Source organism: Dunckerocampus dactyliophorus, chromosome 14, assembly GCF_027744805.1.
Source record: "Dunckerocampus dactyliophorus isolate RoL2022-P2 chromosome 14, RoL_Ddac_1.1, whole genome shotgun sequence".
NCBI lineage: Eukaryota > Metazoa > Chordata > Actinopteri > Syngnathiformes > Syngnathidae > Dunckerocampus > Dunckerocampus dactyliophorus.
Genome location: NC_072832.1, coordinates 1893442 through 1908007, shown reverse-complemented (window position 1 = coordinate 1908007; position 14566 = coordinate 1893442). Strand labels below are relative to the sequence as shown.

General features: G+C 41.7%; 1 protein-coding gene across 2 annotated transcripts in view; it reads right to left on the bottom strand.

Annotated features, from left to right (window-relative positions):
• The window catches only part of dachc (dachshund c), a 58325-nt gene extending 48495 nt beyond the window's left edge, over positions 1-9830 (bottom strand). For both annotated transcript variants that reach the window (XM_054798873.1, XM_054798874.1), the window contains exon 1: positions 9630-9830. The gene's annotated coding sequence lies outside the window, so the exon portion shown is untranslated. The remainder of the gene's footprint in view (positions 1-9629) is intronic.
• Positions 9831-14566: the final 4736 nt, after the last annotated feature.

Sequence of the window (14566 nt, the reverse complement as noted above, 5' to 3'; positions counted from 1 at the left end):
TGCCGAGTGCAGCCCAATAACCATCACACGGCATCTGCGAGAAAAGGCTTTTAAGGAGAAAAAAACCTCTTCAAAGACCTCATCTCCTTCAACGCCACAAAATTTGCCTGTTTGGAATTTGCACGAGAGCGGCAAACATGGCACACTGACAAGTGGAAGAAAGTTTTATTCTCTGATGAGAAAAAATGGAACCCTGACGGTCCTGATGGCTTCCGACGTTACTGGCATGACAAGAAGATCCCACCTGAGATGTTTTCCGCACGGAACAGTGGAGGGGGCGCCGTCATGGTCCTTCAATGGACCAATGGAGTTTCAGGTTGTGCAGGGGTGTCAAACGGCAGCTGGCTATGTGGAAATGTTGCAGGAGGGGTATCCCTCATGACTGAAGGCCCTCGTCTGTGTGGTGATGACTGGCTTTTTCAACAGGACAACGCTGCACTTCACCAAGGACTTCCTCCAGAGGAATAAGCTCGATCCTTTGGACCATCCTGTCTGTTCTCATCTAAATTGAGAACATTTGGGGATGGATGGCAAGGGAAAATTACAAAAATGGACAACAGTTCCAGACAGTGGATGCCCTCCGTGAATCCATCTTCACCACCTGGAGCAACATTCCCACTAGCCTCCTGGAAACACGGGCACCAAACCCATTTTCGAGGCGATGAACAAGAATGGCGCAGTTACTCATTACTGACTCCTTTTTTGAAAATGTCTATTTTAGGCGCGTTTCAGGGTTTTTATGAGCCATGAGTCCATGAGTCTTAAAGTTTTGATCAGCTGCCAAACAGCCTGTTTCACTTGAATGCTTGTTTGCAATAAACTGCTTTCTCAAAAATGACAACGATAAAGACATTGTCACGCACTGCCTGGCATCTTGTGTGACAGCCTGTTTTTGTCTCTGTTTATTCCTTCGCTCCTGTTGTCATGCTCTTATTTTGTTACATTTCCTGTTTTGTTCCGTACTTTTCTCTGCGGCCTTGACGTTCCTGCCCATGCACACCTGGCGCTCATTTGTGTTTGCCTTTATTTAGTTCAGCTGGCAGCGTTTCCTTTTGCTTTACGTTGGCTTCCTGCATGCCGTCGCTTGCTTTATTCCTGTTTCACGCTGCTGTGCATCTTAGTGACACATGCCTTCTGCAGACAGTGAAAGACGTTTTACCTGCACTTGGGTCCCCGTCTCCGCATCCCGCGGCCATCGCCGACACACATGACAGAAATGCTATATTTTTGTCTTCTTCTTAAGGAACGTGGCTAATTCTGTGGGTATGCATTTCATCTTCTGTTAGAACTTCCCCATTGTGTTCCCCACTAATTGGTCATGTGATTTAAAAAGACGTGTCTCTAATGTCTTAAGGTGGCGTGCAAAGCTCATAATCAGGCAGCAATAACCTTGTCTTGACAAATTGACCCTTTTACCTGTTCCTACACACACACACACACACACACACACACGCATGTTCCCGTCATTTACATACGGAGCTTGCAGTCCTTTCAAAGTGGCTTTCACGGAACATTGTGCAGATAATGATCTTGGTCGTGAGGGAGCGACACAGATCTCCAGAGACCATCTTGCCATATGACAACTGAGGGGGGATAAAACTCTGACTCCACTCTCAACTCAAAGGACTCAAACGCTCCTTCTCCCACCCCCTCACCCCTCTCCAATAAGCCCTCTTGTGTTTTTTAATTGGCAGAAATTAATCTTTAGGATGTAGATGGTAGATTTACATTCATTAAAAGTCAAGAGAGGAAGCCAGGCTTGATGCTAATCAAATCTGCTTAATTATGCTTAACATGAGTATCTCCAGGGGGAAGAGGGAGCGAGGCAGATAGCGAACTCCCAACTTTTTACTTTTTTGCCTTTGATAACTCCTGCTGAGTATGGCCTTTTCTTTGCCAAATAGAAATGTCACGACTCGCGCGCTCCATCTGCACGCATGAAGCCGTCGGCGTTGATTAGTCAATTCCCCCACCTTAAACGTTCCATTTAACCTCCCCGCCGCATTTAGCGAACGATCTCATCTATAGGTCAGCCATCAGACGCCACGCCAGTCGTTGCACGAGAGGTGAAGTTAGTCTCTGCTTGCGATGTTTCCATCCGCACACTTTGCTTTGCTCGAAGGGAAATGAGCGTGTCTCACAACAGGAAGGTCATGCGGTTTCATTTGCACAGCGGCTATTGTCGTTAAAACCCCCCTTAAATGAAACAATGCACTGATTAGTGCAGAAATAGCCGCAGCTACCTTTTGTAGGTCAAGACGTGCTGTATTCTCTTTACACTGGAACAGTGGCCACGTTGATGTGTGTTTTTAAATCACAAGTAAAAGACAAGTCAGTGCATCTGAATCCATGCGTTTAAGGTACTCGTGTAGCTAACACTTGTAGCCGTTGCTGCCAACACGGGCTTTACACGTCAACTGAAATGATTTAATTAATTATGCGCATCACGCCAAGCCGCGCCACTCTGTTACGGTGGCAGACGGAGGCACAGTGTAGCGTCCCCACACAGCCACACAGAGTCTGCCGCTGTTGTATAACTTGATTTTACCGTACTTCAACAGCAGTGCGATTCCGACACCACATGCACTCCTGATCAACATCTTAAGGAGGTTCTAAGTCAGGGTCGGGCAAACATTTTGACTGACGTCCATACACAGGTGGCACCAAGCAGAACGACATACTTGCTCACGGTGCAACGAAACCAAAACACACCGCTTCCGCAGCAAGTTAACACGTCACATAAATCAACAACAAAGCGCTAAAAATAACTCATAACTTAAAGCTGTTATTTCCAAATGCCCGCAAGGCATGCTGGGTAGTCCAGCTGCAACAACAATATGAAATATGAACAATAAAACATTGGATATGAAGCGCATGTTAACTTCTGACGACCTCTTCAACCTGGGAGAAAGAGTAGCACAAGCTACCCAGCATGCCTTGCGGCGGGAATATACAGTATGTGTGTTTTTTATGTCATGGGTATTGCTCATAGATGTTTGTATGCTCACATGGTGCAGTTAGCTAGGTTACTTAGTGCGTCGTGTTGTGCTGTTTTTGTACAAGCTACAGATTGCATCTGACTATGCTGCCATGTTGCCAGCTACACTTTCCATGTTAAAGGTTTTAAAAAAAGGAATTTGGAAGGCCCTGATGTGGTCGTCACCAATTTATTGCAAACAACCATTCAACTGCTGTTGATCAGCTGATCAAACGTTTAAGACCATAGCTAAAAAATAAACCCTGAAACCGCCTAAAATAGAACTCAAATGTTCAGAAAAGGAGTCAGTAATGAGTAGATGTGCCATTCTTGTTAATCAGATGAAAAAGGAGGCTAGTGGGAATGTTGCTCCAGGTGGTGAAGATGGCTTCTCGGAGGGCATCCTCTGTCTGGAACTGATGTACATTTTGGTAAGTTTCCTTTTCCATCCATCCCAAAATGTTCCCAATTGGATTTAGATGAGGGGAACACGCAGGATGGTCCAAAAGAGTGAGCTTATTCCTCTGAAAGAAGTCCTTGGTGAAGTGCAGCGTTGTCCTGTTGAAGAAGCCAGTCATCACCACACAGACGAGGGCCTTCAGTCATGAGGGATGCCCCCTGCAACATCTCCACATAGTCGGCTGCCGTTTGACACCCCTGCACAACCTGAAGCTCCGTTGTTCCATTGATCACGATGGTGCCCCCTCCACTGTGCTGTGTGGAAAACATCTCCTTGTCATGCCAGTAACGTTGGAGGCCATCAGGACCGTCAAGGTTACATTTTGTTCCTCCTTTGAAGACGTTTTTTCTTCTTAAAAGTCTTCTCTCGTGAATGCCATCTGATGGTTATCGGACTGCCCTCGGCCCAGTAGCAACCTTCACTTGGGCCAAGGATCATCTCGTGTCTTGATGGACAGCCAACGGGATCCTCCGGCTCAGGGCCTGTGACATTTTTTGGGGTCTACAACTTTTTTGTTCCATGACCCTCAGGATCTTTGAAGAAGTTTCAATGACTGTCGCGCTGCGAAAGGCCTCGCTTACGCAGCCCAACAATCCCGCCGCGTTGAAAGAGAGAAAGCTTTTTGGAGATCATGGCAGTGTGAATAGCTGACACGACATCATTAAAGGCCGTGGTCTTTAACCTTTTCATCACCTGTTTCACTTTAATGCTTCTTTGCAATAAATGACTTAGTCAAACACATTTTTGACTCACTCCCATTTCTTCTTTTTGCATTTTGAAGCTCGACTTAGAACCTCCTTAAGATCCAACAGTGCTAAATGGGAATTCTTGCATTGTTCAACTGTTTTTTTTCTTAAATAATCTTTGGAAATTTTCCTTTTGCAATATTATGACTTTATTCCCATTTTATACATTTTTTCCCCAACCAAATTTGACAAAAATGACAACTTTTTCTTTTATTTGTGTCTCATAATATTACAACTTTAAAAAAAATATATATATATATATATATTTCAACTCTATGCTACTAAAATGACATTATTTTGACCCATAATATTACGAGTTTATTTGTGTAAAATTGCAACTTTTTTATCGTTGGAATACAACGTTTGCCATTATTGTCAGAAAATTACAGTTTTTTCCATCTCAGCTGCTCTCAACTATTTCAGCTTTCTTTGTTCACATTTTCTTCTCGTAATTCCGACTTTATTCCCATAATATTTCAACTGCATTCTACTAAAATGACTTTATTTTCCCTCCAGATTATGATAATATAATTCAAATTAGGACTTTTTCTTGTCAGATGACAACTTTTTTCTCTTTATATTTTGACTTTATTCTTGTAAAATGGCGCAGGTTGACATCATTTTTTTCTTTTTTTTTTGTTTTCTTGTTTTTATATTTATTTTATATATTTTTTTAAATACTTTTTTTTTTTTAGAATGTGCCGCGGGCGACACTTTGGCCCCCCCGCCCTACTGCTTTCCCCGTCGTCCTTAAATCTGACTGCACTTTGAACCGCCGTCATGCGTGTACTTTTTGCCGGCCTTTCTTCAGCCAAACTGTGGTCCTCTCCACATGTCTCTTTTGGCCAGTGAGCAGAAACATGAGGGGAATGTGTAGGTGGTTAGATGAGGCTGTGAAGTGTAAATACCACTCAATCTGTTCTCATTACTGGGGTAAAAACATACGAATGGCTTGGGCTCTATTAAAAAAAAGCCCCAGGGTCTTGGATAAATGTGTGTGTGTGTGTGTGTGTGGTATTATGTGAGGGTGAAGGAGGGGGAGACAGAATGATGTTTTGGCATTTGTGTCTGCAGAGGGGATGTGAAATGCCACCACCATCAACGCCGCTTAATTCTCCGATACACACTTTTAATCTGAACAGACAATCCGTCCCGGCAGCCACTGTTATGATTCAAATCATCTTGGAGTGAAGGGTGTGTGTGTGTGCTCTTTTGAATGAGAGCCTATGTCATTGTGTTTAGATATGTGATTAGATGTCTCATTGTGTGTGTGTGACCAAGATATCCCACACATCCATTGCACACTGCCCTATGATAATGTGGATTGATTATGGATATGATAATGAGAGGCCGGCGCAGCGTCGCGACCTTCACAAGGTCTAATTGAAACAAGCGTTGGTCCTCCGAAGCACTTATCAAGTCACACGGCACATCATTAATCACGCAGAATACAAGCTGTCACTGCTACACACACACACACACACACACACACACTTGCTCGCACACGTTATGTTTTTCTGTTTTCCTAACATTCTCTTTCACTCCGTCCACCGTCGCTTTCTCTCACACACACACAATGCGAGCTGTCACCACAATGTGGCTGTTCTTGTCTTCTTTAGAGTGGAGTGGACAGCTCGTCCACCCCCTGTCTTTATTTTCTGCAAGAAAACTTGGGAGAAAAAGGCAGCCTATTTAAAATGGATTTGTATATACAGTTAGTGTCCAGGGGTTATTTTTTCTTCTTTTTTTATGATTTTGCCTTTATACACCACCACAATGGGTTGGAAATAAAACAATCAAAATGTGACTAAAGTGTGGACTTAAATGGACTTAGAATTAGATGATGGGATCACAAATATTAGGCAAAAGTGACTTTATGGGGAGAGCTTCACTTATATTCATACAGTCATGTGGAAAACACCATCACGTTTGTGTAAACCAGCTTCTGCTCCTGAACCTCTTCACAAAAAAGGGTGAAAATTTGCCAAAACATGCACCGCGACTGTGTTGCCCGTGCTATTATTTTTCTGACAAATACGCCACATAGTGGCGCTGTTGTAAAACCCCTCGTGAGTCGGCTTGACCTGAAATTTCTCAAACGCCCACTGTAACTTCAGGGTTTTCAGCCGAATGGCCGCGAAATTTGGTGCACACCTTCTGGGGATTGACAAGCACATGTGTGCAAAATTGGGTGGAGAACATGGCCGCCATCAAGCAAAGTGTCTGTGCGAGGACGCGGGCGAGACTGAGCAGCTGCTGTCATTGAGGGCCACATTGTGACCAATGAAAGGATGCGAGGGCCAATTTGATATTTTGTACAGCAGCACATGTCGATATGCGATAAGAAAAAATTGCATCTCAGCTTTGTGATATAAGCGAAAAAGCCGAATGTTAGTATGAACTTCAACCTTCGACACTTTTCTTCCCGTTTTTTCCTGGGTTTTTTTCCAAACATTTCAACTTTTTCTTAAATAATCTTAGTAAAAAAATGTTTCATTATATTATTACTATTCTCATAATATTTTCATTTTTCCCTAACCTAATTTTCCAAAAGTGACAACATTTTTGTTTTGTTTCTCATAATATTAAGACTAATATCACCAAAAAATTGCATTTTTTTTCTTTATAATTTCAACTCTGTGCTAGTAAAATATTATTTTTCATCATAATATTACGAGTTTATTCTTGTAAAATACAACTTTTTTTTCTCCTAATATTTATATTTTTATGTTTTTAAAAATTACAGCTGTTTTTTCCATTTCCGCTGTTTTTTTTCCCAACTATTTCAACTGTCTTTCTTTCCTTACATTTTCTTCTTGTAAGTATGACTTTATTCTCAAATTATTTTTATTTTATTTTTGTAACATAACTTTTTCTGCAACCTAATTTTCCAACAATTTTAATTTGTTGTTTTCTTTGTTTCTTTAAAAAAAAAAAAAACATCTTTTTTCTTTCAGCTATACGCTAATGAAATATTATTTTTCCTCATCATTTTATTACTTTTATTCTCGTAAATGTACTGCAAATTTACTGTTGCTGGTTTTTGTGAAAGTCGCAAATGGCCAGCAGGCCACACTTTGGACACCCCTGGTCTAATGCTTATAATTTAACACATGATGTGGTATGCTTTGGATCATGATCGTTCATTTCATTCACCATATTTTTCCTATCACTGTTCCTGGTTCAAAAAAAAAATTACGTTTTGTTTGAGCAAACCATTTCATTGGAGGGCAAGCAGCATAGAAAATGGTGGATGGCGCTGTAATGCTGCCTCTGTCCACCACAGGGAGCCAGAGGACACAGAGCCCAGAGGGAGGCTGACATCATTGCAGTGCCCCAATGAACGCGTTGCTCAGACGCAGTGCATTACGGGAAAACTTTAAACGAGTTGTTTTTTTCATTTTAAACTTGAATTGGTACATGTTTGTATGTTTCTGAGGCATACCTTTTGAGTGTTAAGTTGCTGTGTGATGAGTTTAGCCTTTTCCAATGTGTTGACAAGCTCGTTGTGAGTGCACTGATAAATCGTGATTGGCTCCTGCCAAAGAAAGAGCTACCGTTACCTCACTGACTCGCTAGCGGCACAGTCTTTAAACAATTAGTAGCTGTTCAGAAGTAAAGGAGATGTCACAAGATTAGAATTTAGCCATAAATTAGCCGCACCGCTGTATAAGCCGCAGGGTTCGAAGTTTAAGAAAGATGAGCGTCTTATACACTGGAATTTACGGTAGTTTATTCATTATTTCCATGTGTGAGCAATCAGTAGGACGTTTGTTGGCTTCCTGGATGCATTCAAATGTGGCGGTGTACAAAGGCAAAATCATAAAAACGATGACATTGTCCAAATACTGGAATGTTAAAAAGCAATACGACTAACATGAGCAGCTGTTCACTTTCAGCACAAGTGAAATTGAATTAGCCCGTGTTGTTTTACTAGCCGCTTTTATTAGAAGACAATTTTACAATCAAATGCGATTCCAGCGGCTAATTAAGGCGGCATATGGCGCCTACCTGTTAAACACAGAGCGCTCAATGCCGTCTCAACGCCTCAGTGAGCCGCTCGCAGGAGCTAACAAGCCCAATATCATACTCGTCATTACGTAGTCCCATACACCAAATTGCAATCTGATCCAAAAAAAACCTGCTTTCATTATCACGGCGGGCAAAACAAAAGAGAAGAGGGGGAGATGTGACGGCGCCACAGCCAAGGTTGCTAATTGTTATTCAATTAACTGATTTTGTTAATGAAACCAATTAATACTTTAAAACAAGCAGGCAGATATATGATTACTTTGCGTAGAAGCAGAAGACGGCTAATTACAAGTGTAAATCAATCAATCTTACCTTAATCAGCTTGGAACAGATCCAAACACAACAAAGTCACTAAAAAGACTTTGGAAGTTGTTTTATTCTTTTTTTTTTATTATTATTATTTAAAGCAGATTTTGATTGCCATGCCATTATCCCGTCTAATGATTGTTAACGATCCTTAAAAGAGTTTATGATCCAATCTCCTTGCCGTGAAATTAATTGGGAGCTAAATAGTTTTAATATTAAAAACGTTTAAAAAGTGTGTCCTGTGTTTAATCAAGGGTGGTGTATTGCCGCCAGCTCCAACAAGGTCACACAACTCCTCCGAGGGCAAACAGTCGGCGGAGATTAAGCGCTGAGGGGCCGCGGTCGCTTGCACAAACGTGAATAAAGCAATTATTGTCAAGCATGTGTTTCCTCTTCTTCCTTTTTTTCAATTTCAGCAGAGATTGCCGTGGCGTCACATATAGTTTTGAAGCGTGTTTTGGTCCAAGCTACGTCCACACAAACACAAATATTTAAAAAACAACACTTATTTTGCATGCGTTTTGCCATTCGTCCACACACGGATTCATTTGCTCACATTCACACTTACAAACTATTTCGAGCAGGGGTGCTCACACTTGCTCAGCCTGAGAGCTACTTTTAAAAAGTCCCAAAGATCCCATTCTAAACATAGAAAATAGATTTATATACATATGTTTACTATAATGATAAATATGCGTATTCATGTACATTGTGCATGTACAGTGATGTGATATTGTCACACTTCAAGTTTTCAGATCATCAAACAAATGTAAATATTAGCCAATGACAACACAACTGAAGACAAAATGCAGTTTTTAAACGAGGATACAAACCTACATGGCCCTGTGTGAAAAGGGATTTCCCCCCGTTAAAAGACAACTGAGATTAACTGAGGTCCATCAGTGTGGAAAAGGTTATAAAGCCATATCGAAAGCATTGGGACTCCAGCCAACTACAGTGAGAGTCATTATCCACAAAGACCAAAACCACTGCTGAACAAAAACAACATTAAGGCTCGTCTCAATTCTGCCAGAAAACATCTTGATGATCCCCAAGACCTTTGGGAAAATACTGACGAGACAAAAGTTGAACATTTCGGAAGACTTACTGTGATAAATGGAACCAGGAATCCTGCTGTCTACCAAAAAATGCTGAAGGAGAATGTCCGGCCATCTGTTGCTGACCTCAAGTTGACACCAACTTGGGCTCTGCAGAACACACCAGCAAGTCCACCTCTGAATCGCTGAAGAAAAACAAAATGAAGACTTTGGAGTCGCCTAGTCCAAGTCCTGACCTGAATCCTATTGAGATGCTGTGGCATGACCTTAAAAAGGAAAAGCCTCCAATGTGGCTGAATGACAACAATTCTGCAAAGATGAGTGAGCCAAAATTCCTCTCCAGCGCTGTAAGAGACTCATTGCAAGTTAGCACAAATGCTTGATTGCAGTTGTTGCTGCTAACCACTTATTAGCTTTAGGGGGCAATCACTTTTCCACACAGGGACATGTAGCTTTGGATTTTTTTTCTTTCTTCATAATAAAAAGTTTCATGTAAAAACTGTATTTTGTGTTCAGTTGTGTTGTCATTGACTAACATTTACATTTCTTTGATGATCTGAAACATTTAAATGTGACGCACGTAGACCGGCTGTAAAAGCCCGAACGACCAGGGGGGTCACGGGACGAGACACAAGATTGGCTCTACAAGAATGAGATGCGACGAGAATTTAACATTGGCTGTAGCTGTAAAAATGTACGTATGTTTGTTCGTGGATACGCATAAATAAGCTGCTTTTCCAGTGAGTTTTAGCGATAGAAGAACGATACGTGCGTCTTAGGAAGGCTACGCACTAAGTTTGTCGCATTCATGTTTTGTTGACATATGCTGGTCATTTCCCGTTGAAACGTTTCTGGTTTGTTTGAGCTTTTAGCTGACGTTCTTCCGGCTTGTGGATGTGTAGCATGTGTATGTTGACACGGAAGTGCCCCCTCTACAAGAAAACACATTCATGTTGTCCCCTGAGCTCCATGTAAAAGAGATAACGTAGACGCTATTGTACATCTTAGATATCACCAAACTGACCAACAAAGGCGTTAGAATGCGCGACCAAGTCAGTTGTGGTAACTTTTACAGGCTTGTGATTGGACAAACTGCGTATGACAGCCGATGCATGTGTTTTTGTGTGGACAGAGTTTTGTGTGTGCGTGTGTTTGTGTTTGTGTGTGTCTTCTGTCTTCTGTTTAAATTCAAAGCTACTTGCTTTGACTTTTGATTTTCTTTGGTCTGTTATCACTCAGAATTTGCTGTTGCTCCGACAAGGACAAGCTATTCCCAACAGGCTGAGGAATATCGGCTGAGAATTCCAGATCAAACGTTAAGTCCTGCTGTCTACATAGCAGTATTTCACTTGGGGGGGGTTCAAACACAATTCCTTCTGGGTGGGGCTGGTCCACCTCCAATGTCGGATTTATACTCAACAAAAAGCGGAAATCCAAGCAAAATCAAGAACATTTGCTGTTATTTTTAAAACAATTTTATGAGAATAAACCCATAATATTATGGGGAAAAAAACAATGTCATTTTAGCAGCATAGAGTTGAAATATTAAAGAAAAAATGTTGTCATTTTTTTAAAAGTCATAATATTATGAGACATAAATCAAATAAAGTAAAGTTGTAATTTTGGAAAATTAAATTGGGGAAAAAGTTACAATATTAAGGGAACAAAGTCATAATTACGAGAAGACAATTTACAAGAACAAAGTTGGAAAATAAAAAAAAACAGCAGAAATGAAAAATCAGCAATAATTTTAAAAACTATAAAGTGAAAAAAAACTCGTATTCTAAAGAAAAGATTTTACGAAAATAAACTCCTAATATTATGAGGAAAAATGTCATTTTAGCAGCATAAAAGTTGAAAAATTGCATTTCTTTTAAGTCGTAATATTATGAGAAACAAACAAAACAAAGAAAAGCTGTAATTTTTGGAAAATTAAGTTAGGGAAAACGTTATAATATTATGGGAATAAAGTCATAATATTTCGTGAAGTAAATTCACAAAGATTATTTATTAAGAAAGTTGAAATACTGTATTTGGAAAATGTAAGAAAACACAACAGCAAAAATGAGCAAAGAGCGAAGTTGACACTAATTGTAGGCTTTTTCACCAATATCACGACGCCGAGATGCAGTTTTCTTTGAAATATACGTCACTTGTTAGCATATCTACATGTGTTGCTCTACAAAATATCAGAGTGGCAAAGTTGGGTCCTTTCAACTTTGGCCATGTGGACACCCCTGCAGTGGACCAACAGACGCTGGCGTCTTCTCCCATAACACACCGAGAGTGGCAAAAAAAACCCAAGGAAAAAGCAAAGTGAACTTTGAACTTAAGCTTGTTAAGACTTTGTACAGTCGTCATTGTGGTCACCAACAATGCAATGCTGCAGAATTTGCCCCGCCGCCACGCTGTTCACGAAAGAAACGGCGTGGAAAAAGTTCCGACACAAGAAATGAGAATGAGAACAAGACGGGACGAGCAATGCAAACACGAAGAAAGCGCTGCTCTTTATTAATTGACACCTAATGAGCAAGAAGCTGGACTTCAATCTCTCCAAAACAACAACACACTGCACAAAGGCTGTTGTTCTTTGTTATTAATATGATTATAATAAATTGGTCAACCTGCTACTCGCTTGTCTACAGGAGTTGAGTATAAACAGTGGGTGTTTTTCCAAGACCACAAGTCCATAATTTGGGTTTGAACATCAACAGAGCATCCTTTCTTATAAACAAGGAACCTCTAATCAGTCTAATTATTTCTTGTACCTTCCATTCCCCGCACCAGGACCATTACGGCACCACCATTACGGGTCTAAATGAGAATGCCCTCATTTATTCAGGAAAAAAAGGGCCGGATTAATTAATCAGACGTACAAACATAAACACCTTTAGAAGTTTGGGATGCGAGGCCCTGCTTGAAGTTGATGCAGTCATGTGACCTGACCAGCGCCCTAGTTGGAGCCCATCTTTTAGATGTTTATGCATATGTGGACGCTCCATCTCCCAGTCAGGACTGTGGGATTTGGGAATATTTTTGTTTTACAAGGGGGGGAGGGGGATCAAAGTGTCTGGCGGGGATCAGGAGGAAGACATCAAACACAGAGCCGCGCATCTTGACTCCCACGCCCACACTCGCCAATCAAGCAACTTATTTCCCCTTTGTAAGAAGAAGATTCACAATGTGGCCCTTCCTCCATCAACAGACCCGCCCCCCCAGTCCCTGCGTGTGTGTGCGAGGAGGCCAGCGGGAGTGAATCCACATCTGTATGCCTCCCTCGTCGTGGTCCGACGTGATGCTGCTGTTGAGGAACACGGGGATACGTGTGTTAAGACATCAAAAAGGAGCGGCGCCGAGGTTTCCGACCCACCGGCCTGTCAGTCAAGCGGCGGAGACAAAGACAGAAATGCTTACGCCGACACCCCGGCGCTCACATGCTGACTTCCTCTGAGTGCTGAGGCGTTATTGTCAGATGGCTTAAAGGGGTGGTGGTGGTGGGCTTCTCATTTGTAGACATCTTAAAAGCAGCGGTAGCAAATAAACTTGCCCGCATGGAAGGAGGACCCCCACCTCCTCCACACACACACACACACACACACACGCCGATGATGAGAGGTTGCTTCAAGCCTCTATATTGGCCTGTGGAGGAAAGTTGTGTGCTTTCAGCATTTTTTCTAGAAGATGAATAGAGCTATTTTGCAGAGACAGCGGACAAAACAACACACCGTGCGCTTGGATATGTGCTGAAAGCTCGATCAACCTCACCATACATCTGGATTACTGGTTTTAAAAAGAGGATCAATCACTGGACATTTCATTTGTGACCTTCTCATGCGTTGAAAGGGGAAAATAAGTATTTGATCCCCAGAGCAAAGGCGATTGACTGTCACCTTGCATTTTTTCCACGTACTAACTCTAGTAAGCGTCTTGCTGATGGTCTTGTAGTGCATTCCAGTCAGCAGTCTGGTTCCTGAGTCCTGTATTGTGACAGCTCTTTGGTCTTGCCCCTGGTGGTGGAGGGGTTTGAATGGAAGAAACTGTTTCTGGGACAGTTGTGTCTTTCATCCACAGAACTACGGTGGCCTACTGGTTAGCTTGTTGGCCACACAGTCAGGAGATCTGAAAGATCTGGGTTTGTTGGGCATCTCTGTGTGGAGCTTGCATGTTCTCCCAGTGCACACATGGGTTTTCTACGGGTACTCCGCTTTCCTCCCGCATTCCAAAGAACATGCATGTTAGGTTAGTTGGCGACTCTAAACTGTCCACAGGTATGAATGCGAGTGTGAATGGTTGTGCCCTGCGATTGGCTGGCGACCAGTCCAGCGCGTACCTGTCTCGCCCGAAGTCAGGTGGGATAGGCTCCAGCATACCCCCGCAACCCTAGTAAGGATAAGCGGCACAGAAAATGGATGGATGGATGGATGGATAGTTGAGATTGGGAGTACAGTCGTCACCTCATTTATCGTGGTTAATTGGTTCCAGACCCGACCGCAATAAGTGAATTTCCACAAAGGTTTCAATATTAATAATGTAATGAATTTCACTTGGAGATGACTAAAGTATCTATCTCTCTCTCCATCTCAATTGAATACTTAGAATAATATTTAAGTGTAGAAAACCTGTTTACGACATTTGAAATATGTTTTTTTTTACCATTATTAGAGCCCTCTAGACATGACATAACACCCCTATATTCACCTTTACACTTCTCTTAGCTAATTTAATTTAATTAGCTAATTTAATTAGCTAAAAAAGGACACATAATGATATAAAATAAGCCATCTTACACATATGACTCACACATTAGCATTGACAGCGTACTTCCTGGTGGCTATTGTGTCATCAATGTAACATTACTGACACCTAGAGACCAGTGTAGAATACTACAATGCGCTTCAATGGCTTTATTAGCAAGCAGAGAACACATGTAGGGAACATTCACACAGGAGCTGCTGTCAGCCACTCTCCAATGCGAAGCACTGCTGCT